A 22,723-nucleotide genomic window follows, 5' to 3' on the forward strand; every position below is an offset into this window, starting at 1 on the left:
TTTTGAAAAGGCAGACTTTTAATAACTTTTTATTACCAGGTTAAGTCATGAAGTTACAAAGTAATTAGAATTGCTGAAAGAGTATTATTGTTTTTTAAAAAAGACTCATTCATTACATACCTAATGTCTAGTATTTCATTGGTATACCACTGTTCAAAAGGTCCTGGCCAAAAGAAAAAAATCTCAAACAAAACACTCAATCCAATGCTTTAAGCCCCACTTTGTTAATTAAGCTTGTGTGAATTTGAGCCCTCCAAAACAAAAGGGACATGGAATTAGGCAGGGCTGGAGACGTTGGCAATGCTTAAGCGGTCAGCCAGACTCCGCACAGCAAGACCAATAGTTTTTTTCTGGGCTACTCTACTTGAATTATTGTTCAATTACTCAGCATAATACATCTTTGAAGAAAGAAAAATTAACATGATAAGGAGGTTACTGCATTATTTGCACTACATGTCAGAATTATATTTAGCAAATTCAGATAGCCACAATAAAAATAGCCTCCATCATCTGTAGTTATGAAGATAATGATTATCCATCTGGCTTTTTATCTTTGCTGAACAATAATACAGAACTGATAAGCTATAAATGATACTATTTTATGTCATAAAATACGAGATTTTTTTTCATTTATTTATTTTTTTAAGATTTTATTTATTTATTTGACAGAGACAGTGAGAGCAGGAACACAAGCAGGGAGAGTGGGAGAGGGAGAAGCAGGCTTCCCGCTGAGCAGGGAGCCGGATGCAGGCCTCGATCCCAGGACCCTGGGATCATGACCTGAGCTGAAGGCAGCCGCTTAACGACTGAGCCACCCAGGCGCCCCTTTTTCATTTATGTTTATAAGCACTAACTGCTTGAGTCAAGGTTAGGCTTGTTAAATGATTAAAGGCAATTTTATTATAGCAACATGTACTTCTATCATTCTAAAAAATAAAATGCATATAAGAAACAGCTTTCATTTTTGTTTGCAACCTGGGAAATTGAGTTATTTTGCTGATGTGAAATAATAATAACTAATTTTAGGACAATACTACCTTCTGAAAATACCCCACACCTACTTCTTAAATGCATCAAATTTATAGCATGTCCCATCTCAGACTTGGCCAGAGCAAAATTATGCAAATGACTGATTGCTAAGCTGAAACAAAAGGTAATTAACATGTTGGGAACAGGCAAGGGAGCAAGGGAGCATATTGCTAGATAAAAAGACTTTTTATTTAAAGGCAAAAAATCCCAAGTGGCCCTCTGGCACAGGCAATTTCTACTTTCACACTCACCAACGTGTATGTGATCTCCCACCCTTAATTTCTTTGGACCCTTTATTTCTTTGATTTGGACAGACTTACTGAGAACGATGTCCATAAGAGAAAAATCTTTCTGTGGTTAAATTTAACATGTGATAAGTTTGCAGAAGTTACAGGTAAAGAGGATAGTGAAGAAGTCAGCTATGATCCATTTATTTGAAGGTCAAACCAGCTTCATTGTACACTCCGAAGACTTTCTCAGTGGTGCTTACATAGGTAGCTGTTCTCAGGTCCAAACCTAGGTTATACTTTCTGGCTGTGTACATGATTTGCCTGGTAGAAAACTCCATAGGGTAAGCGAAACCAGAAAGCACAATGTCTTTCTTGGATATTCTGTTTTGGAACCCTGCTGTGGATATAATGGGAGAAGTTTGACGGTGTTTTCTAAATTTTTTTTCCAAACTATCTTGAACAGACATGAGAAAACGGTGGTTAGAATCTCTTTCATACTTGAAGGTCAAATAGCCATAGCTGACATGATTTATACTCTTTAGCCACTCAAAGTAAGATACTATCACTCCCTCAGCATTCAAATATAGATCAGGAATAACCATAATGTTCCTCTTCAGAAAAATCTTATCAACTTCATTGGCAGTTTCAGCAATGATCTTGGCTTTGACTCTGGGTGCACTGGATTTGGTCACCTGCTTCTCATTGGCAATAGGGATGAATATGCCAGTTTGCTTGCAGGATGCTTCTTTCCGAGGGCTTTGCCTTGGAGAAATTCAGGATTGATCCATGTTGCAATCTGAATTCCATATGCTCCCATTAGATTCAGCAACACCAACACATTTAGCAAAATTACAATGTAAATATAGACTGCGAAATTGCCCAATCCCTAAAAAACATATTTTATCTCCAAACCCTGGTGTCATTCCTAAAATGCTCATGAAAGAGGCTTCATTAAGGAAGTTTTCAATCCCATGCAAAACACTACAGCCAGTAGCAGGGAGATGTGGGTGGATGCGACCCAGACTAATGGATTTACCAGGATGGCAGGCACGTGCATTAATTTACATGCCCTATGGTGCTGTTATAGGTGTCAGCAATCTAGGACATATCTTGCTCGCATGTGCCCATGCCTGGGGAAGGCACATCAACGCCAGCACCAATAAAACCCTTTTTTGTGAGTTCCATGGTGAATCCCCTTGTGATCTTTTCCAATTTATTACTGGTGTAATTCTTGGTATTAACACCAGCATTAGCACCCCAAATGGCACATCAACCACAGCACATTTAGACGTCACAAGGGAAGCCAAAACTTTTACTTACTTTACATTCACATCTTTGCTGTAACGGGAGCGTGCAGTGCCGGCTGTGCTGGGCCCCATAGCCCCGGATGACCTCCCTGGCGCTGCTGTCCTGCGGGATGGGGAAGCTCAGGCTCAGCAAGTGGTTGCAGGGCTTGAGGATTCGCAGGATGCCACGCACCCCGTTCCGCTTCTGCTCCTCACTCTCGCCGTTCTGGACGTGTGCCGCCAACTTGCCCTCCAGGATGCTGGCCGCGTGGTCGAAGCAGCTTTCCACCACCTTGAAGAAGAAGGGGCTGTCCTCCCAGCCCGCCGCCGCCCTGCTGTCCCGTGGCCAGGTTCCAGCGGCAGTGGCATTTCGTCCAGGCGGCGCCCGCTCTTGGAGGCCCTGAGGAGGGCTGCCTTTTAAACTTCGCGCCTTCCCCGCAGTCTTCTACCCTCACGCCACCCGCCACCTGATTGGGAACAGTCGGCTGCGCCGCCCAACGCCGTCTGGGACCGCCAGGCAGTACCGGCATCCCTTGCGCACCTGCGCACGGACGTCCTCTATGCCCCGCGCGGGGCGCGAGGTGCGGGGCGGCGGTGGAGCTCTCTCTCTGTTTTTGAGGTACATTTTCTTTAATTCTAAAGTATTTTTTGAGGTATAGAACTCTTGTCTGCATTTATTTTTCTTTCATCATTTCCAGAATATCAGCCCGTTGCCTTAAGGCTTCCGTCACGTCTGTTGGGAAGTTTTCAGTCAACTGGTTGTTCTTTCGAAGGCAGTCTCGCCCCTACTTCCTTCTCAGGCCACAAAACGGAGGCCCTTGACCCAAAGTTCTTTTTCTTTCTTTCTTTCTTTCTTTCTTTCTTTCTTTCTTTCTTTCTTTCGTTCTTTCTTTCGTTCTTTCTTTCGTTCTTTCGTTCTTTCTTTCGTTCTTTCTTTCTTCCGTTCTTTCTTTCTTTCTTTCTTTCTTTCTTTCTTTCTTTCTTTCTTTCTTTTCTTTCTTCTTTCCTTTCTTTCTTTCTTTCTTCTTTCTTTCTTTCTTTCTTTCTTCTTTCTTTCTTTCTTTTCTTTCTTCTTTTCTTTCTTTCTTTCTTTCTTTCTTCTTTCTTTCTTTCTTTCTTTCTTTCTTCTTTCTTTCTTTCTTTCTTTTTCTTTCTTTCTTTCTTTCTTTCTTCTTTCTTTCTTCTTTCTTTCTTTCTTTCCTTTCTTTCTTTCTCCTTTCTTTCTTTCTTTCTTTCTTTTTTCCTTTCCTTTCTTCTTTCCTTTCTTTCCTTTCTTCTTTTCTTTCTTTCTTTCTTTCTTCTTTCTTTCTTTCTTCTTTCTTCTTTCTTTCTTCCTTCCTTCCTTTCTTTCTTTTCTTTCTTTCTTTCTTCTTTCTTTCTAGATTTTATTTATTTATTTTTTGAGAGAGAGAGAATGAGAGACAGAGAGCAGGAGAGGGAGGAGGGTCAGAGGGAGAAGCAGACTCCCTGCCGAGCAGGGAGCCTGATGTGGGACTCGATCCCGGGACTCCAGGATCATGACCTGAGCCGAAGGCAGTCGCCAAGGTCCTTTCTTGTCCCACCTTTGGGTCGTTCCTGAATGGAGAGGGTGTCTGCATGCTTAAGGAATTCGGCCGGCACTGGCACGCTCCGGGCACACTCAGGCCTGGGGCGCGCACTCCGGCGGAAAGAGGGCTGTGCGGGCTGGAGGTGGACCCGAGGCTCTGTGGGCAGGGAATTCGAGGCCCCAGATGTTTGGACCCCAAGTTACAGAGTGTGCTGGCTGCGGGTGGGCGTATCAGCCAGACTGCAGGCCCCTCACCCTGTGGAGAGTGACAGGTGGGAAGGAAGCCAAACACGAACCCCCAAAGCACAAGTCCAGGCCAGGACCACAGTTGCGTGTGCCTAAAGGTGGTGCTGTTTAAAGGTATTTGTCTTTTGTCTCTGTCTGTTTTTAAATTTTTCTCTTTGTCTTTGGTTTTCAGTAGTTTATTATGAAGTGGTGAGCTGTGCTTTCTTTTGTATTTATCCTGCTGGAGGTTCATAGTTATTAAGCAGCTCTTCATCTTCAAACCCACCATTATGCTTTGTGATGCGCGGGTTCTGGGAAGTATATTTGGCAGCCGACTTCTCTTATGTTCTGGCACTAAAGGGATACTACTTGCTGTTTCTGTTAGCACCCCAGCAATAGGGTGCTATTTTTAGTGTACTATTTTAGGGTACTTTCCAGCTTTCTCTTAGCACTCCCAGAACTCTAGTCCCCTTATGCCCTCTTAGACATGGCAGCATCAAGAAAGTACCCCTTCTGGAAATCGGAGGGGGAGATGAACCATGAGAGACTATGGACTCTGAGAAACAAACAGGGTTTTAGAGGGGAGGAGGGATTGGTTAGCCTGGTGATGGCTATTAAGGAGGGCACGTACTGCATGGAGCACTGGGTGTTATGCACAAACAATGAATCATGGAACACTACATCAAAAACTAATGATATAATGTATGGTGATTAACATAACATAATTTTAAAAAATGGTTAAGATGGTAAAAAAAAAAAAAAAGAAGAAAGTTCCCCTTCCCAGTTCCACAGGGTCCCTCTTCTGAACTCCTCTGATAGCAACACAGATGTGCATCGTGCCTCTTCAGGGATCTGAGTCCCAGCTCACAGAGAATCTCCTGCAGGCTTCTAGTGGCTGGCCATCCAAATTCATCTTTTTGTTCCCCTAGCCCTAAGGATGGTAGCTACTTCCTGTAATTACTACCTCTACATCACCATAATGCCCCCTTTCTGCTTTTCGAATTTTTAAAAAAAATTCTTATTTAAATTCAATTAGTTAACATAGTGTATTATTAGTTTCAGAGGTAGAATTTAGTGATTCATCAATTGCATTCAATACCCAGTGCTCATATTATCAAGTGCCCTCTTTAATGCTCATCACCCAGTTACCTAATCCGTCACCCACCTCCCCTCCAGAAACTTCATCAAGGGAACAAACTGATTGGGACTTCATCAGTTTGTTCCCTATAATTATGAGTTTCTTATGGTTTGCCTCCCTCTCTGTTTTCATCTTATTTTATTTTTCCTTCCCTTCCCCGTTTCTTAAATTCCACATATTAGTGAAATCATATGGTATTTGTCTTTCTCTGACTGACTTTATTCTCTTAGCATAATACCATCTAGTTCCATCCACGTTGTTGCAAATGACAAGATTTCATTCTTTTGGGTGGCTGAGTAATACTCCATTGAATATATGTATACCATTTCATCTGTTGATGGACATCTGGGCTCTTTCCATATTGGCTATTGTGGACATTGGGGTGCATGTGCCCCTTTGAATCACTATGTTTGTAACCTTTGGAGAAATACCTAGTACTGCAATTGCTGGGTCGTAGGGTAGTTCTATTTTTAACTTTTTGAGGAACCTCCATACTGTACTCCAGAGTAGCTGCACCAGCTTGCATTCCCACTAACAGTGTAAGAGGTTTCCCCTTTCTTCACATCCTTGCCAACATCTTTTGTTTCCTGAGTGGTTAATTTTAGCCATTCTGACTGGTGTGAGGTGGTATCTCATTGTGGTTTTGATTTGTATTTCCCTGATGCCAAGTGATGTGGAGCATTTTTTCATGTAAATCTTCATTGGAGAAATGTCTGTTCATGTCTTCTGCCCATTTCTTGACTAAATTTTTTGTTTTGGGGGTGTTGAGTTTGATAAGTTCTTTGTACATCTTGGTTACTAGCCCTCTATCTGATAAGACATTTGCAAATATCTCCTCCCATTCTTCTGGTTGTCCTTTGGTTTTGTTGACTGTTTCCTCTGCTATGCAAAAAGCTTTTTATCTTTTTTTTTTTTTTTTTTAAAGATTTTGTTTATTTATTTGACAGAGGGAGAGACACAGCGAGAGAGAGAACACAAGCAGGGGGAGTGGGAGAGGGAGAAGCAGGCTTCCCGCAGAGCAGGGAGCCCGATGCGGGGCTCGATCCCAGGACCCCGGGATCATGACCTGAGCCGAAGGCAGACGCTTAATGACTGAGCCACCCAGGCGCCACCGCAAAAGCTTTTTACCTTGATGAAGTCCCAATAGTTCATTTTTGCTTTTGTTTCCCTTGCCTTTGGAAATGTGTCTTGCAAGAAGAAGTTGTTGTGACCGAGGTCAAAGAAATTGCTGCCTATGTTCTCCTGATGGATTCTGATGGATTCCTGTCTCACAGTTAGGTCTTTGATCCATTTTGAGTTTATTTTTGTGTATGGTGTAAGAAAGTGGTCCGGTTTCATTCTTCTGCACAGGGCTGTCCAATTTTCGCAGCACCATTTGTTGAAGAGACTGTCTTTTTTCCATTAGTTATTCTTTCCTGCTTTGTTGAAGATTAATTGACCATATAGTTGTGGGTTCATTTCTGGGTTTTCTGTTCTGTTCCATTGAAATATATGTCTATTTTTGTGCCAGTACCATGCTGTCTTGATGATTACAGCTTTGTAATACAGCTTGATGTCTGGAATTGTGATACCTCCAGCTTTGGTTTTCTTTTTCAACATTACATTGGCTATTCAGGGCCTTTTCTGACCTGAATACAAATTTTAGGATTGCTTTTCGAATTTTTCAACTTTTGTTTAACTATGTTTTCATATTAAATTATACTGCTCTGTCCCATTCTCTCCTTTCTTTCTGTGACTCTAAACATATGTTAGATCTTACCATTTCCCACAAGATTTTAATGATTTTATGCTGTATTTCCCATTTTTTGTCTGTATTTCAGTGAGAATATTTTCTATTGACCTCATACTAGTTTATTGTTTGTTCTGTTCCTAATGTGTTTAATCTTGGTTATTATATTTTTCAATTTTATCATTTATGTTTGATTCTATTTTATAGATTCCAGTTCTCTAGAGAAATTCTCCATTTTGCCATCTATTTACTTGAACACATTAATCAAAGTCATTTTAAAATGTATGTCTAAAGAGATCACAAGTGTTGCCAAGGATGTGGAGAAAAGAGAATCCTTGTGCACTGTTGGTGGGAATGTAAATAAGTACAGCCATTATAGAAAACAGTATGGGGAGTCATTAAAAAATTAAAAATAGAACTGACATATCCAGCAGTCCCACTTCTGGGTGTGTATTCAAAGGAATGAAATCACTACCTTGAAGAGATATGTGCACCCTCATGTTCATTGCAGCATTATTCACAATAGCTAAGACAAGGAAGCGACCTAAGTGTCTATCAACAAATGCATGGATATATATATATATATACACACATACAATGGAATAATGTTCAGCCATAAAAAAGAAGGAAATCCTGCCATTTGTGACAACATGGATGACCCCATGCTAAGTGGACAGACAGAAAAAGACAAATGCTGTATGATCTCACTTATGTGTAGAATCTAGAAAAGCCAAACTCATAGAAATAGAGACTAGATTGGTGGTTGCCAGGGGCTAGGGGTTGGGGAAAATGAAGAGATCTTGGTCAAAGAGTACAAACTTCCAATTATACATGAATAGTTCTGGGGATCTAATGTACAGCATGCTAACTATATTTAGCAATACTGTATTATATACTTTAAATTTGCTAAGACAGTAGACCATTAATGTTTTTACCACACACACAAAATGGTAACTATGTGAGGTGATGGATATGTTAACTAGCCTTCTTGTGATAATTATTTCACGAGATATACATATATCAAATCATCTTGTACACTTCAACTCACACAATTATCACGGTTATCACACAGTTCAATTATATCTTAACAAAGCTCGAGAAAGGCAAATGTTTGTTGAATAAATGCATGAATGAATGGATATGAGAAAAAGTTAAAATGCATATTTAATAACTTCAATATGTAGATCACCCATGAATATGTTTCTGTGGTCTTTTTTCTTCTTTTTTTGGGTCATTTGACATTTTTAGAAATAAAATTGAGACTCTGGCTGGTTTGATCTTACTCTAGAAAGAATGACTTTTGCTTTGTGTAGGCAGAGGCAAATTATCTTAATCCAATCTAGGATTGAGCTGTTTCAAAATTGTGTTGTGAGGACTGGTCTATTTCTTGTTCAATATTACTTCCTGAGTGTAGTGTTCCGTGACCTTCCATAGCTCTAACTAGAGAAGTCATTACCACTCACCTTGACAGACCCTGAGCTCCAATTTTGAACTACAGATCTTCTTGACTTCTCAGCCTCATAGGCACTACTTTTTGCTCATCTTCTTATATTCTTGTTATGTGCTACTTAGGAAATGGCAAATATCTCACGGGAAGAATTGATGCAGAACGTTAGCCTCACCTTAAAGCATTTTGCTTTTTCTGGGGATCTTGGCCCAACAAGTCCTGGCTGCCTTGGTAGCCCTGAATTTCAAGTTTTGTGTCTATATATCTATGAACTGTCAAAAGCTCAGCTGAGGTTCTCAGCCTCTTAGCTATCAGTTTCTGCTTGGCCATGCACCACTTACAAATAGACAAAGGCCTTGAGGATAACATAGAATAATACAGAATATCAAGCTCATTTCAGTACACTTCTCTTCCCTCTGAGGTTTTGGTCTCTGACTCTTGACACCCTTGTTAGACATTCCGGTACCTTGAAACAGATGCTTTTTCCATTTTATCTATCTTCTTCTAGTTCTCAAGAGAAATGTTGATCAGATATAAGCCAATCCTACATGATCAGAAGCGAGATGTCTATATTTTTTATGACTAAGAAAAAGTGAGATTTCTAGAATGATGGCCTAACTTTGAGGGTAAAGCTTTTACTTTCCAAAATGTCTTAGTGTGGGCTGTCTCAAATATTTCTCTAGCATTTGGCTCTTGATAATCTTTCTCTGGATGCTCTACCTTCATCTCAATGATATTTAGGTATTGTTATTTTATTGTTTTAAAGATTGATTTATTTATTTGGGAGAGAGAAAGTGTGTGTGTGTGTGTGTGTGTGTGTGTGTGTGTGTGTGAGCGGGGTGGGGGAAGGGCAGAGGGAGAGAGGAGAGAATCTTCAAGCGGACTCCCTGCTGAGCATGGAATCCGATGTGGGGTTCCATCCCAGGACCCTGAGATCATGACATGAGCCAAAATCAAGAGTCAGACACTTAACCAGATGAGCCACCCAGGCACCCCTAGGCATTGTTATTTTAATTTGCAGTTCCCAAATGACATTGATGTTGAGCATCTTTTCATATGCTTGTTATCTGTATATCATCATTAGTGAGGAATCTGTTATTTTGCCCATTTTTACTTTGGTGGTTCATTTTCTTATTGTTGATTTTTAAAGAGTTCTTTGTACATTTTGGTTTATCTGATGAATCTTTGTAAATATTTTCTTCCAATCCATGACTTGTCTTACTTTCTTGACTTTGAGAAGTAAAACTTTGAAGGTAACTCAATCAGTACCTTTTTTATTTTTTGGAAGTTTTGCCAATTCTAGATGTATTTTGCTATCTGTCAACCTCTATACATTTCTTACTGGAATTTTATATTTAACTGTTTTTGGAACTGGCAAAACCACTGAAAGTGGTTTTTAAAGATTTATTTATTTATTTGAAAGAGAGCAAGAGTGAGGGGGTTAGCTGAGGGAGAGGGAGAGAAATCCTCAAGCAGACTCCCCGCTGAGCACAGAGCCTGACATGGGGTTCAATCTCAGGACCCTGAGATCATAACTTTAGCTGAAATCAAGAGTCGACGTTTAACTGACTGAGTCACCCAGGTGCCCCCACTGAAGTGTTTTTAATACTGTTAACATGAAAATAGAAAGCATCCTTGTGTAGTTTTGTTTTCAGTACAACTCAAAAATCATGTGAAAAAAACTCCATTACTTTTGTAAAGTCTTAATTAAAAAATCAAAATTTGTGGGGCACCTGGCTAGCTTAGTTGGTAGAGCATGCAACTCATGATCTTGGGGTTCTGAGTTCAAGCCCCATGTTGGGTGTAGAGCTTACTTAAAAAAAAAAAATCAAAATTTGTATTTTAACACGTACCAAATCAACATCTAATGAGGTGATGGGTTTTTTAAAAAACATATTTTGTTGCTATAATGCATTCTGCTTATTTTATTGGTGTTATGATTAGTTTTCACTCCTGGGGTTAAATTCTGTTGTATAGTTTTTAGTATGTTATGTTCAGTTGTTTAGATTTTGTCTAGAAGGGAAAGAATTAAAAACTACTTTCCCTGTCATGTAATATGTGCATTTTTAAGTTCAAAGGTCACCATCTTTGATAAAATCCTAAATATTCCTTCCTTGTAGGAAATATTTTTGGATGAAATGGCTTTTTCACAGACTGGAGAATAGCTTTATGTTGGAATTGTAGACTGTAAGAATATTTAGATCACAGGATAATAAAAATGAAAGAAGCCTTAAGTATTTTCCAGTTATGCCTCATTATTTACAGGGGAGGAAACTGAGGCCCACAAAACAGAATAACTTAGACAAAGTCAAAATGGGTTTGTGATTTTATAATCCATATCTTTTCTTAATCTACAGTGCTGTTTTATGAACCAAACTTGGACATCCTTTTTTTTTTTTTTTAAAGACTTATTTATTTGACAGAGCGAGGGAGGCAACACAAGCAGGGGGAGTGGGAGAGGGAAAAGCAGGCTTCCTGTGGAGCAGGGAGCCCGATGTGGGGCTCGATCCCAGCCACCCCGGCGCGCCCAAACTTGGACATCCAATCACTATATTCTACTACTCAGTAAGAATCAATAAAGTAAATGTCTTTTATATCACATTTATTTTTATCAGTTGTTTGTTTGCTGGTTTCTTTGCTTGGCAGTTGTGATGTGCTTGGGGCTCATTCGATTTCCTGGTTCCCAGGTGCAGCCACAGATCCTGGTATCTCTGTCTATGAGTATCACTTTCTCTTCTGGGCAGTGGTGATGTCTGCCTAGTAACTTCTCTTTTTCAGGCAACCAAAGCTGTGCCCTAGATGTCATAGTCACATGAATAGAAATAAAAGAAATTTGGTTCACTAGGCAGGTGGCACTGCCTTCATGACCCTATCCCAAGATATCCAACATCAAGTAAGAGAGGAGATATGCTGGCTGTATACCATCTTTCTATGTAGTGTTCACTCTTTGCTATCCTACACTGCTGCCTATGTTGTATGAAGAGAAAAGAAGCTCCCTGCCTTAAATTCTGAACCAAATTGAATTTTGAATGATGACAGAGGTTTTGTAAATATATCTGTTCTTTCAGAAAGCTGTAATCTTTTTGCCAAAATATTGGAACATTTTGTGAATTTTGCTACTATATTGGGAATAAATAGGGGATAAAATATTTGAAAGGGGACTGTTCAAGAAAATACACAGTTACTGTACTTAGACACATGCAGATGAGCCCGCTTTTCTTCATCACCCATCACTCAGACTCTGTCTTGAAAGGAATTCCCAGTAAGTCGTAGGTCAGGCCATATAGAGAGTATGGCTAGCTTAGTATATGCCACAGGTGAGCACCTGAGACAGTCTTTTTTATATGGTATTAGGTGTCAGACAGAACTAGAGAGTAGGAAACTTTGTCATATACAAATGTCACTCAAGCAGTGCCTTTGAGGGCAGCACGCTCAAGTACTTTATTAATGAAAATCTTGACAATGGAGTCTATTATGGACCTACTGTGTTTAACTCTTGAGTCTGAATTAAGCCCCAAAGGTAATTTTCAAGTTTCCAGAGCACTTTCCAGAAGGGAATAATGGTCCTCACATTTCTTAGTGTGTTTTTAAACTTTCCTACCTTTCCATCTCTTTACCCCATACTTGTCTCTCCATGATTTTCCCTATATGGAACCATCCACACCTGACATACTCTGGCTCTTTGTATTGATCAAAGAGACCAAGAAATCATGGCTTGGCTCTGCCCTCAGCCTTCCACTCTCTTACGCCTTGACCCTTGTATTGGAGCACACCTGCTTGGTCTAGTGCTGCTGTTCCATGTTAGAGTGGGGACTCATGAGGCTTGGTTTCCTGACTATGGGCAGGGTGGAGCTCATGGGAAGGGCCATGTGGCTAAAACACCTGGCAGAAGCAGAAGAGGCCTTCCTCTCTTGGTTGTAGGGTTAGGGTCCAGGGTAGCAAGCTGATCAATCAGAGAACTATCTTCTTAGGTTGTGGGGCTGGACCCTTGATGGCTGCTCTCCAGTGCTTCTCAAATTTAGAGCCATCCCAGAATCTGGAGGCCTGACGCTTCTGTACCAAATAAGAGAAGGTTGTGAATATATGAAGGAGAGAGATCCATCCTCTCCCACCCTCCCTGCCCTGGCCTCCACTGTCCTTAAGGATTTTATTATCACATTCCACCAGGAATGGGCATCACTAGCTCTGGAAGTTGCAAATCTCTGATGATCATGTGGCCCACAGGAAATAGCCCTTGCTAGGTCTTAGGAAATGTAGTATCGTAGCTTATCAGAGCTTGTGTCTTCATCAGGAAGGTCAGGACAATTCCTCATGCTTGCCTCAGAGTAATATTAAAATTAGTAAAATCTTAGGTCGAATATGTTTTTTTTAAAGATTTATTTATTTGAGGGGTGCCTGGGTGGCTCAGTCATTAAGCGTCTGCCTTCGGCTCAGGTCATGATCCCAGGGTCCTGGGATCGAGCCCAGCATCGGGCTCCCTGCTCGGCAGGAGGCCTGCTTCTCCCTCTTCCACCCCCTCTGCTTGTGTTCCCTCTCTTGCTGTGTCTCTCTCTGTCTTTTTTAAAAAGATTTATTTATTAGAGAGAGAGAAAGAAAGAGAGAGACAGCGTATGGGGAGAGGCAGAGGAAGAGGGAGAGAAACAGACTCCACTAAGCGGGGAGCTCAGTGTAGGGCTTAATCCCATGACCCTGAGATCATGACCTGGGCCTAAACCAAAGTTCGGTGCCCAACCAACTGAGCCACCCCAAATATGGTTTTGACAAAACTAAAATGCTCCTCATATGTAAAGGTTTACAATAATTACATTTAAAATGTATGTAAGGAGGCGCCTGGGTGGCTCAATCATTAAGCATCTGCCTTTGGCTCAGGTTATGATGCCGGGGTCCTGGGATTGAGCCCTGCATTGGGTTCCCTGATCAGCGGGAAGCCTGCTTCTCCCTCTCCCACTCCCCCTGCTTGTGTTCCCTCTCTTGTGTTCTCTCTCTGTCAAATAAATAAAATCTTTAAAAAAATAAAAAATAAAATGTAAGTATGAGATTACCTGTCAGTTACTCCTTTCATGGTTTTAGCACTGATCAGTTTAAAGTATAATGATCTATCTCTTTAAGAGGAATTGTTTTTATTTCACTACAGCCAGCTGTCTAAAAAAGGACCAAAATAGTTCAAACAGGGATCAGCGAGGGAGTTCAGCTTCATTTCCTGGTTCATGAAGGACCATATCTGAAACGTATCAAACTGACTTTTAAAAAAGTATCTCTGAAGTCCTCTACAGAATATGATGCTGCCATCTTTCTTGACTATCCAGTCCTTTGTTTCTTAGTTGTCATTATTGGAGTTATTCCTACTGTCTAAGTTAAATCTCTGATATTGTTACCTGATCTTTTTTACCCCTAGACTTTTGTTTTTTCATCATGATAAGTGTAGTCTTTAATCCCCATTACCTGTTTCACCCATCCCCCATCTACCTGCCCTCTGGTAACCTTCAGTTTTTTTCTCTATAGTTAAGAATCAGATTCTTGGTTTGTCTTTCTCTCTCTCTCTTTTTTCCTTTGCTTGTTTGTTTTGTTTCTTAAATTCCATAGATGAGTGAAATCATATGGTATTTGTCTTTCTCTGACTTATTTTGCTTAGTATTATACTCTCTAGCTCCATCCATGTTGTTGCAAATAGCAAGATTTTATTCTTTTTGATGGCTTAGTAATATTCCATTGTATATATATACCACATCTTCTTTATCCAATCATCAGTCGATGGACATTTGGGCTCTTTCCATAATTTGGCTATTGTTGGTAATACTGCTTTAAACATCAGGTGCATTTGCCACTTTGAATCTGTATTTGGGTCCTTTGGGTAAATACCTAGCAGTGCAGTTGCTGGATTGTAGGGTAGTTCTATTTTTAGCTTTTTGAGGAACCTCCATCCTATTTTCCAGAGTGGCTGCACCAGTTTGCATTCCAACCAACAGTGTAAGAGGGTTCCCCTTTCTCTACATCCTCACCAACACCTGTTGTTTCTTGTGTTGTTGATTTTAGCCATTCTGATAGGTGTGAGGTGGTATCTCATTGTAGTTTTTTTATTAAATTTTTATTTAAATTCAATTTAATTAATATATACTGTATTATTAGTTTCAGAGGTAGAATTTAGTGATTCCTCAGTTGCATACAACACCCAGTGCTCATTACTTCAAGTGCCCTCCTTAATGCCCATCACCCAGTTACCCCAATCCCCTATTCACCTTCCCTCTAGTAACCCTGTTTGTTTCCTATAGTTAAGTCTCTTACGGTTTGCCTCCCTCTCTGTTTTCGTCTTATTTTATATTTCCTTCCCTTCCCTTATGTTCATCTGTTTTGTTTCTTAAATTCCACGTATGAGTGAAATCATATGGTATTTGTCTTTCTCTGACTGACTTATTTCTCTTAACATAATACCCTCTAGTTCCATCAACGTGGTTGCAAATGGCAAGATTTCATTCTTTTTGATGGTTGAGTAATATTCCATTATCTATATATGTATACCACATCTTTATCCATTCATCTGTTGATGGACATCTGGGCTCTTTCCATATTTTGGCTATTGTGGACATTGCTGCTATAAACATTGGGGTGCATGTGCCCCTTTGAATCACTGTTTGTATCCTTTGGATAAATACCTACTACTGCAATTGCTGGGTCAGGAAGCCTGCACACTGTTTTCCGGAGTAGCTGAACCGGTTTGTATTCCCACCAACAGTGTAAGAGGATTCCCCTTTCTCCACATCCTTGCCAACATCTGTTGTTTCTTGAGTTGTTAATTTTAGAGCTTTTCCCCTAAGGTCAGGAACACATCAGGAATGTCCACTCTCACCACTGTTGTTCAACATAGTACTGGAAGTCCTAGCCTCAGTGATCAGACAACAAAAAGAAATAAAAGGCATCCAGATCGACAGAGAAGTAGTCAAACTTTCACTCTTTGTGGACTACATGATACTTCATGTAGGAAACCCAAAAGACTCCTCCCAGAAATTGCTAGAACTGATACAAGAATTTAGCAAAGTTGCAGGCTATAAAATCAATACACAGAAGTCAGTTGCATTTCTGTACACTAACAATGAGGCAGAACTAAGAGAAATCAAGGAATTGATCCCACTTCAAATTGCACCAAAAACCCTAAGATACCTAGGAATAAACCTAACTGAAGAGGTAAAGGATCTGTACTCATCATAGTTTTGATTTGTATTTCCCTGATGATGAGTGATGTTGAGCATCTTTTCATGTGTCTGTTAGGCATCTGTATGTCTTCTTTGGAGAACTGTCTGTTCATGTCTTCTGTCCATTTTTAAATTGGATTATTTTGTTTTTGGGTATTGAGTTGTATTAGTTCTTTACATATTTTAGATAGTAACCCTTTATTGGATATGTCATATGCAAATATCTTCTCTCATTCCATAGGTTGCCTTTTAGTTTTATTGTTTCCTTTTTTGTGCAGAAACTTTGTATTTTGATGTAGTCATGATAGTTTATTTTTGCTTTTATTTTCCTTGCCTCAGGAGACATATCTAGAAAAATGTTGCTATGACCCATGTCAGAGAAGTTAGTGCCTTTGCTCTCTTCAAGGATTTTTGTGGTTTTGGGTCTCACATTTAGGTTTCTAATCTATTTTAGTGGGAGCAGAAGAAGAGGGAGAGAGAGAATCTTAAGCAGGCTCCATGCTGGGTGTGGGGCTCAGTCTCACAACCCTGAGATGATTACCTGAGCTAAAATCAAAAGTTGGATGCTTAACTGACTGAGCCATCCAGGTGCCCCATAGGTCTTTAATTCATTTTGAGTTTATTTTTGTGTATGGTGAAAGAAAGTGGTCCAGTTTCATTCTTTTGGATATAGCTGTCCAGTTTTCTCAACACCGTTTGTTAAAGAGACTTTTTCCTATTATATATTCATTCCTCCTTTGTTGAAGATTAATTGCCCATATAATTGTAGGTTTATTTCTGGATTTTCTATTCTATTAATCCATGTGTCTATTTTTGTTCCAGTACCATACTCTTTTGATTACTGCAGCTTTTTAATTTAACGTGAAGTCTGGAATTGTGATGCTCCCAGCATTGCTTTTCTTTTTCAAGATTGTTTTGGCTATTTGGGGTCTTTTGTGATTCCATACCAATTTTAGGATTGTTTGTTCTAGTTCTGTGAAAAATGCTGTTGGCATTTTGATAGGCATTGCATTAAATGTGTAGATTAAATGTGTAGAATTTTAACAATATTCTTTCTTCTAACCCGTGAGCATGGAATGTCTTTCCATTTCTTTGTGTCATCTTGAATTTCTTTCATCAATGTTTTATAGTTTTCAGAGTGCAGGTTTTTCATCTCTTTGGTTAAGTTTATTCCTAGATATTTTATTGGTTTTTGTGCGGTTGTAAAGGGGATATTTTTTTTCTTTTTTCTTTTTTTTAAAGATTATTTATTTATTTATTTGAGAGAGAGAATGAGATAGAGAGAGAGAACATGAGAGGGGGAAGGGTCAGAGGGAGAAGCAGACTCCTGGCTGAGCGGGGAGCCTGATGTGGGACTCGATCCTGGGACTCCAGGATCATGACCTGAGCCGAAGGCAGTCGCCTAACCAACTGAGCCACCCAGGTGCCTGGGATATTTTTTTTCTTAATTTCTCTTTCTGTTGCTTCATTTTTAGTGTATAGGAATGCAACAGATTTTTGTACATTGATTTTATATCCTGAGACTTTATTGAATTCCTGTTATCAGTTCTACTATTTTTTTGGTGGAGTCTTTCTTTCTATATAGTATCCTGTCATCTACAAATAGTGAAAATTTTACTTCTTCCTTAGAAATCTGGATACCTTTTATTTCTTTTTTTTTTTAAAGATTTTATTTATTTTTTTGACAGAGAGAGATACAGCGAGAGAGGGAACACAAGCAGGGGGAGTGGGAGAGGGAGAAGCAGGCTTCCCACCGAGCAGGGAGCCCGATGCGGGGCTCGATCCCAGGACTCTGGGATCATGACCTGAGCCGAAGGCAGACACTTAACGACTGAGCCACCCAGGCGCCCCACCTTTTATTTCTTTTTTTGTCTAATTGCTATGGCTAGGACGTCCAGTACTATGTTGAATAGAAGTGGTAAGAATGGATATTTTTGTCTTGTTCCTGACCTTAGGGGAAAAGCTCCCAGTTTTATCACCATTGAGTATGATGTTGCTGTGGGTTTTTTATATAAGGACTTTATTATGTTGAGGTATGTTCCCTCTAGACCTGCTTTGTGGAGGGTTTTTGTCATGAATGGATGTTATATTTCATCAAATGCTTTTTCTGCATCTGTTGAAATGATATGATTTTTATCCTTTCTTACTGATGTGACATACCACGTTGATTGTTTTGTGAATATTGAACCTTGCATCCTGGGAATAAATCCCACCAGATCATGGTGTATGATTTTTTTTTTTTTTGGTGTATTGTTGGATCAGTTTGCTAATATTTTATTGAGGATTTTTGCATCTATATTCATGAGAGATATCTGCCTGTATTTTTCTTTTTTTGTGGTGTTTTTATCTGGTTTTGGTATCAGGGTGATACTGGCCTCTTGGAATGAATTTGGAAGTTTTCCTTACTCTTCTATTTTTTGGAAGAGTTGAAGAATAGTTATCAACTCTTCTTTGAGTATTTGGTGGAATTCTCCTGTAAAGGCATCTGTTCCTAGAATTTTGTTTTTGGGGAGTTTTTTGATTACTGATTCAGTTTCATTGATGATAATTGGTCTGTTCAAATTTTCTATTTCTTTCTGCTTTAGTTTTGGTAGGTTATGTGTTTCTAGGAATTTATCCATTTCTTCTAAGTTGTCCATTTTATTGGCATATAGGTTTTCATAATATTCTCTTAAAATTGCTTGTTTTTCTGAGGGGTTGGTTGTTATTTCTCCTCTTTCATTAGTGATTTTGTTTATTTGGGTCCTCTCTTTTTGAGCAGCCTGGCGAGAGGTCTATCAATTTTGTTGATCTTTTCAAAGAATCAGCTCCTGGTTTCCTTGATCTGTTCTGTTTTTTTTTTTTTTTTCAGTTTCTGTATCGTTTGTTTCTCCTCTAATCTTTATTATTTCTTTCTTTATGCTGGTTTTAGGTTTTCTTTGTTGTCCTTGTTCTAGCTCCTTTAGGTGCAAGGTTAGGTTGTTTATTTGAGATTTTTCTTGCTTCTTGAGGTAGGCCTGTATTGCTATAAACTTCCCTTCTAGAACTGCTTTTGCTGCATCCCAGAGGTTTTTGACTATTGTGTTTTCATTTTCATTTGTTTCCATGTGTTTTTGGATTTCTTCTTTGATTTCTTGGTTAACCCATTCATTGGTAGTATGTTGCTTAACATCCATGTTTTTGTGGTCTTTCACTTGTGGTTGATTTTTAGTTTCATAGCATTGTGGTCAGAAAAATGTGCATGGTATGACTTTGATCTTTTTGAATTTGTTGAGACTTGTTTTGTGGCCTAATGTGTGATGTATGTTCTGGAAAATGTTCCATGTGCACTTGAAAAGAATGCATATTCTGCTGTTTTTGAATGGAATGTTCTGAATATGTCTGTTAAATCCATTTGGTTTAGTGTCATTCAAAACCACTGTCTTCTTGTTGATGTTCTGTTTGGATGATCTGTCCATCAGTGTAAGTGGGGTGTTAAAGTCCCCTACTATCACTGTATTACTATTATTTCCTTTATTTTTGTTATTAACTGTTTTATGTCTTTGGGTACGCTCACGTTGGGTGCCTAAATATTTACAAAGGTTGTATCTTCTTGTTGGATTGTCCTCTTTATTATTATATAGTGTCCTTCTTTGTCTCTTATTAGTCTTTGTTTTATTTTTTATTTTTTCTTATTTTTTCATTAAGTTGCCCCATTTTATTTTATTTGTTTTTTTCCTGGTGTAGGACTTTTTATTAATTAATTAATTAATTAATTTCGTTCAGTTAGCCAGCATATAGCACATCATTAAATTTTGGTGTAGTGTTCAATGATCCCCCATTAGGTGTGTATAATACCCAGTGCTCATCACAACATGTGCCTCCTTGATACCCATCACTGCCCTCCCTTCTATAACCCTCAGTTTGTTTCCAGAGTCCAGCGTCTCTCATGGTTTGTCTCCCTCTCTGATTTCTTCCCATTCAGTTTTCCCTCCCTTGCCCTGTGGTCCTCTGCACTATTCCTTATGTTCCACATATGAGTGAAACCATAAGATAATTGTCTTTCTCTGCTTGACTTACTTCACTTAGCATAATCCCCTCCAGGTCCACCCATGTCAATGCAAATGGTAGGTGTTCTTCCTTTCTGATGGCTGAGTAATATTCCATTGTATATATGGACCACATCTTCTTTATCCATTCATCTGTTGAAGGGCATCTCAGTTCTTTCCACAGTTTGACTATTGTGGACATTGCTGCTATGAACATTGGGGTGCACATGGCCCTTCTAAAAAACAGGAGTCCAGGGCCTGATGGATTCCCTGGGGAATTCTACCAAACATTCAAAGAAGAAATAATACCTATTCTACTGAAGCTGTTTCAAAAAATAGAAACAGAAGGAAAGCTTCCAGACTCATTCTATGAGGCCAGCATTACCTTAATCCCCAAACCAGGCAAAGAACCCTTCAAAAAGGAGAATTTCAGACCGATATCCCTGATGAATATGGATTCCAAAATTCTCAACAAAATCCTAGCTAATAGGATCCAACAATACATTAAAAGGATCATCCACCACGACCAAGTGGGATTTATCCCCAGGATGCAAGAGTGGTTCAACATTCACAAATCAATCAATGTGATAGAACACATTAATAAGAGGAGAGAGAAGAACCATATGGTGACTCAATTGATGCAGAAAAAGCATTTGACAAAATACAGCATCCTTTCCTAATTAAAACTCTTCAGAGTATAGGGATAGAGGGAACATTCCTCAAATTCATAAAGTCCATCTATGAAAAACCCACAGCGGGCGCCTGGGTGGCTCAGTCAGTTAAGCGGCTGCCTTCAGCTCAGGTCATGATCCTGGAGTCCCGGGATCGAGTCCTGCATCGGGCTCCCTGCTCAGTGGGGAGTCTGCTTCTCCCTCTGACCCTCCCCTCTCTCATGCTCTCTGTCTCATTCTCTCTCTCAAATAAATAAATAAAATCTTAAAAAAAAAATTAAAAAAAAAAAAAGAAAAACCCACAGTGACTATCATTCTCAATGGGGAAAAGCTAAGAGCCTTTCCCCTAAGATCAGGAACACGTCAAGGATGCCCACTCTCACCACTATTGTTCAACATAGTACTAGAAGTCCTGGCAACAGCAATCAGACAACAAAAAGAAATAAAAGGTAATCAAATTGGCAAAGAAGAAGTCAAACTCTCTCTTCACAGATGACATGATACTTTATGTGGAAAATCCAAAAGACTCCACCCCCAAATTACTAGAACTCATATAGCAATTCAGTAATATGGCAGGATACAAAGTCTATGCACAGAAATCAGTTGCTTTCTTGTACACTAACAGTATAACTGTAGAAAGAAATTAGAGAAACTATTCCATTTACAGTAGCACGAAAAACCATGATACCTTGGAATAAATCTAACTAAAGAGGTAAAGGATCTATACTCTAGGAACTACAGAACACTCATGAAAGAAATTGAAGAAGACACAAAAAGATGGAAAAACATTCCATGCTCATGGGTCGGAAGAATAAACATTGTTAAAATGTCTATGCTACCCAGAGCAATCTATACCTTCAATGCCATCCCAATCAAAGTTCCAATGACATTTTTCAAAGTGCTGGAACAACCAATCCTAAAATTTGTATGGAATCAGAAAAGACCCCCGAATCGCCAAGGAAATGTTGAAAAAGAGAAAGCTGGGGGCATCCCGTTGCCTGATTTCAAGCTATATTACAAAGCTGTGATCACAAGACAGTGTGGTACTGGCACAAAAACAAACGTATAGACCAATGGAACAGAATAGAGAGCCCAGATATGGACTCTCAACTCTATGGTCAAATAATTTTTGACAAAGCAGGAAAAAATATGCAATGGAAAAAAGCTAGTCTTTTCAATAAATGGTGCTGGGAAAATTGGATGGCTATATACAGAAGAATGAAACTTGACCATTCTCTAACACCATACACAAAGATAAACTCAAAATGGATGAAAGACCTCAATGTGAGACAGGAATCCATCAAAATCCTAGAGGAAAACATAGGCAGTAACCTCTTTGACATTGGCCACGGCAACGTCTTTCAATATACATCTCCAAAGGCTAGTGAAACAAAAGCAAAAATGAACTTTGGGACTTCATCAAGATAAAAAACTTTCGCACAGCAAAGGAAACAGTCAACAAAACCAAGAGGCAACCCACAGAATGGGAGAAGATATTTGCAAATGACATTACAGATAAAGGACTGGTGTCCAAAATCTATAAAGAACTCCTCAAACTCAACACCCAAAAAACAAATAATCAAGTCAAAAAATGGGCAGAAGACATGAACAGACACTTCTCAAAGGAAGACCTACAATTGGCTAACAGACAAATCAAAAAATGTTCATCATCATTAGCCATCAGGGAAATTCAAATCAAAACCACATTGCGATACCACTTTATACCAGTTAGAATGGCAAAAATGGACAAGGCAAGAAACAAATGTTGGAGAAGTTGTGGAGAATGGGGAACCCTCTTACACTGTTGATGGGAATGCAAGTTGGTACAGCCACTTTGGAAAACAGTGTGGAGGTGCCTCAAAAAATTAAAAATAGAGCTATCCTATTACCCAGAAATTGCACTACTGTGTATTTATTCCAAAGACATAGATGGGTAGCTCTGTTTTCAACGTCTTGAGGAAACTCCATACCATTTTCCAGAGTGGCTATACTCCTCAGCAATCAGATGACAAAAAGAGATGAAAGGCATTCAGATTGGCAAAGAAGATCTTTTGGCAGATGATATGATACTTTATGTGGAAAACCCAAAAGGCTCCACCCCCAAGTTAATAGAACTCATGCAGCAATTCAGCAACATGGCAGGATACAAAATCAATGCACAGAAATCAGTTACATTTCTATGCACTAACAATGTGACTGAAGAAAGAGAAATTAAGGAATCAATTCCA

General features: G+C 39.3%; 1 pseudogene; it reads right to left on the reverse strand.

Moving 5' to 3' along the window:
• Positions 1 to 1,459: 1,459 nt before the first annotated feature.
• The window catches only part of LOC123839588 (glutamate dehydrogenase 1, mitochondrial-like), a 37,374-nt pseudogene continuing 16,110 nt past the window's right edge, over positions 1,460 to 22,723 (reverse strand).

Source organism: Mirounga angustirostris, unplaced genomic scaffold, assembly GCF_029215605.1.
Source record: "Mirounga angustirostris isolate CCGP_5_RB_7025 unplaced genomic scaffold, mMirAng1.0.hap1 SCAF_5, whole genome shotgun sequence".
Classification (NCBI taxonomy): domain Eukaryota; kingdom Metazoa; phylum Chordata; class Mammalia; order Carnivora; family Phocidae; genus Mirounga; species Mirounga angustirostris.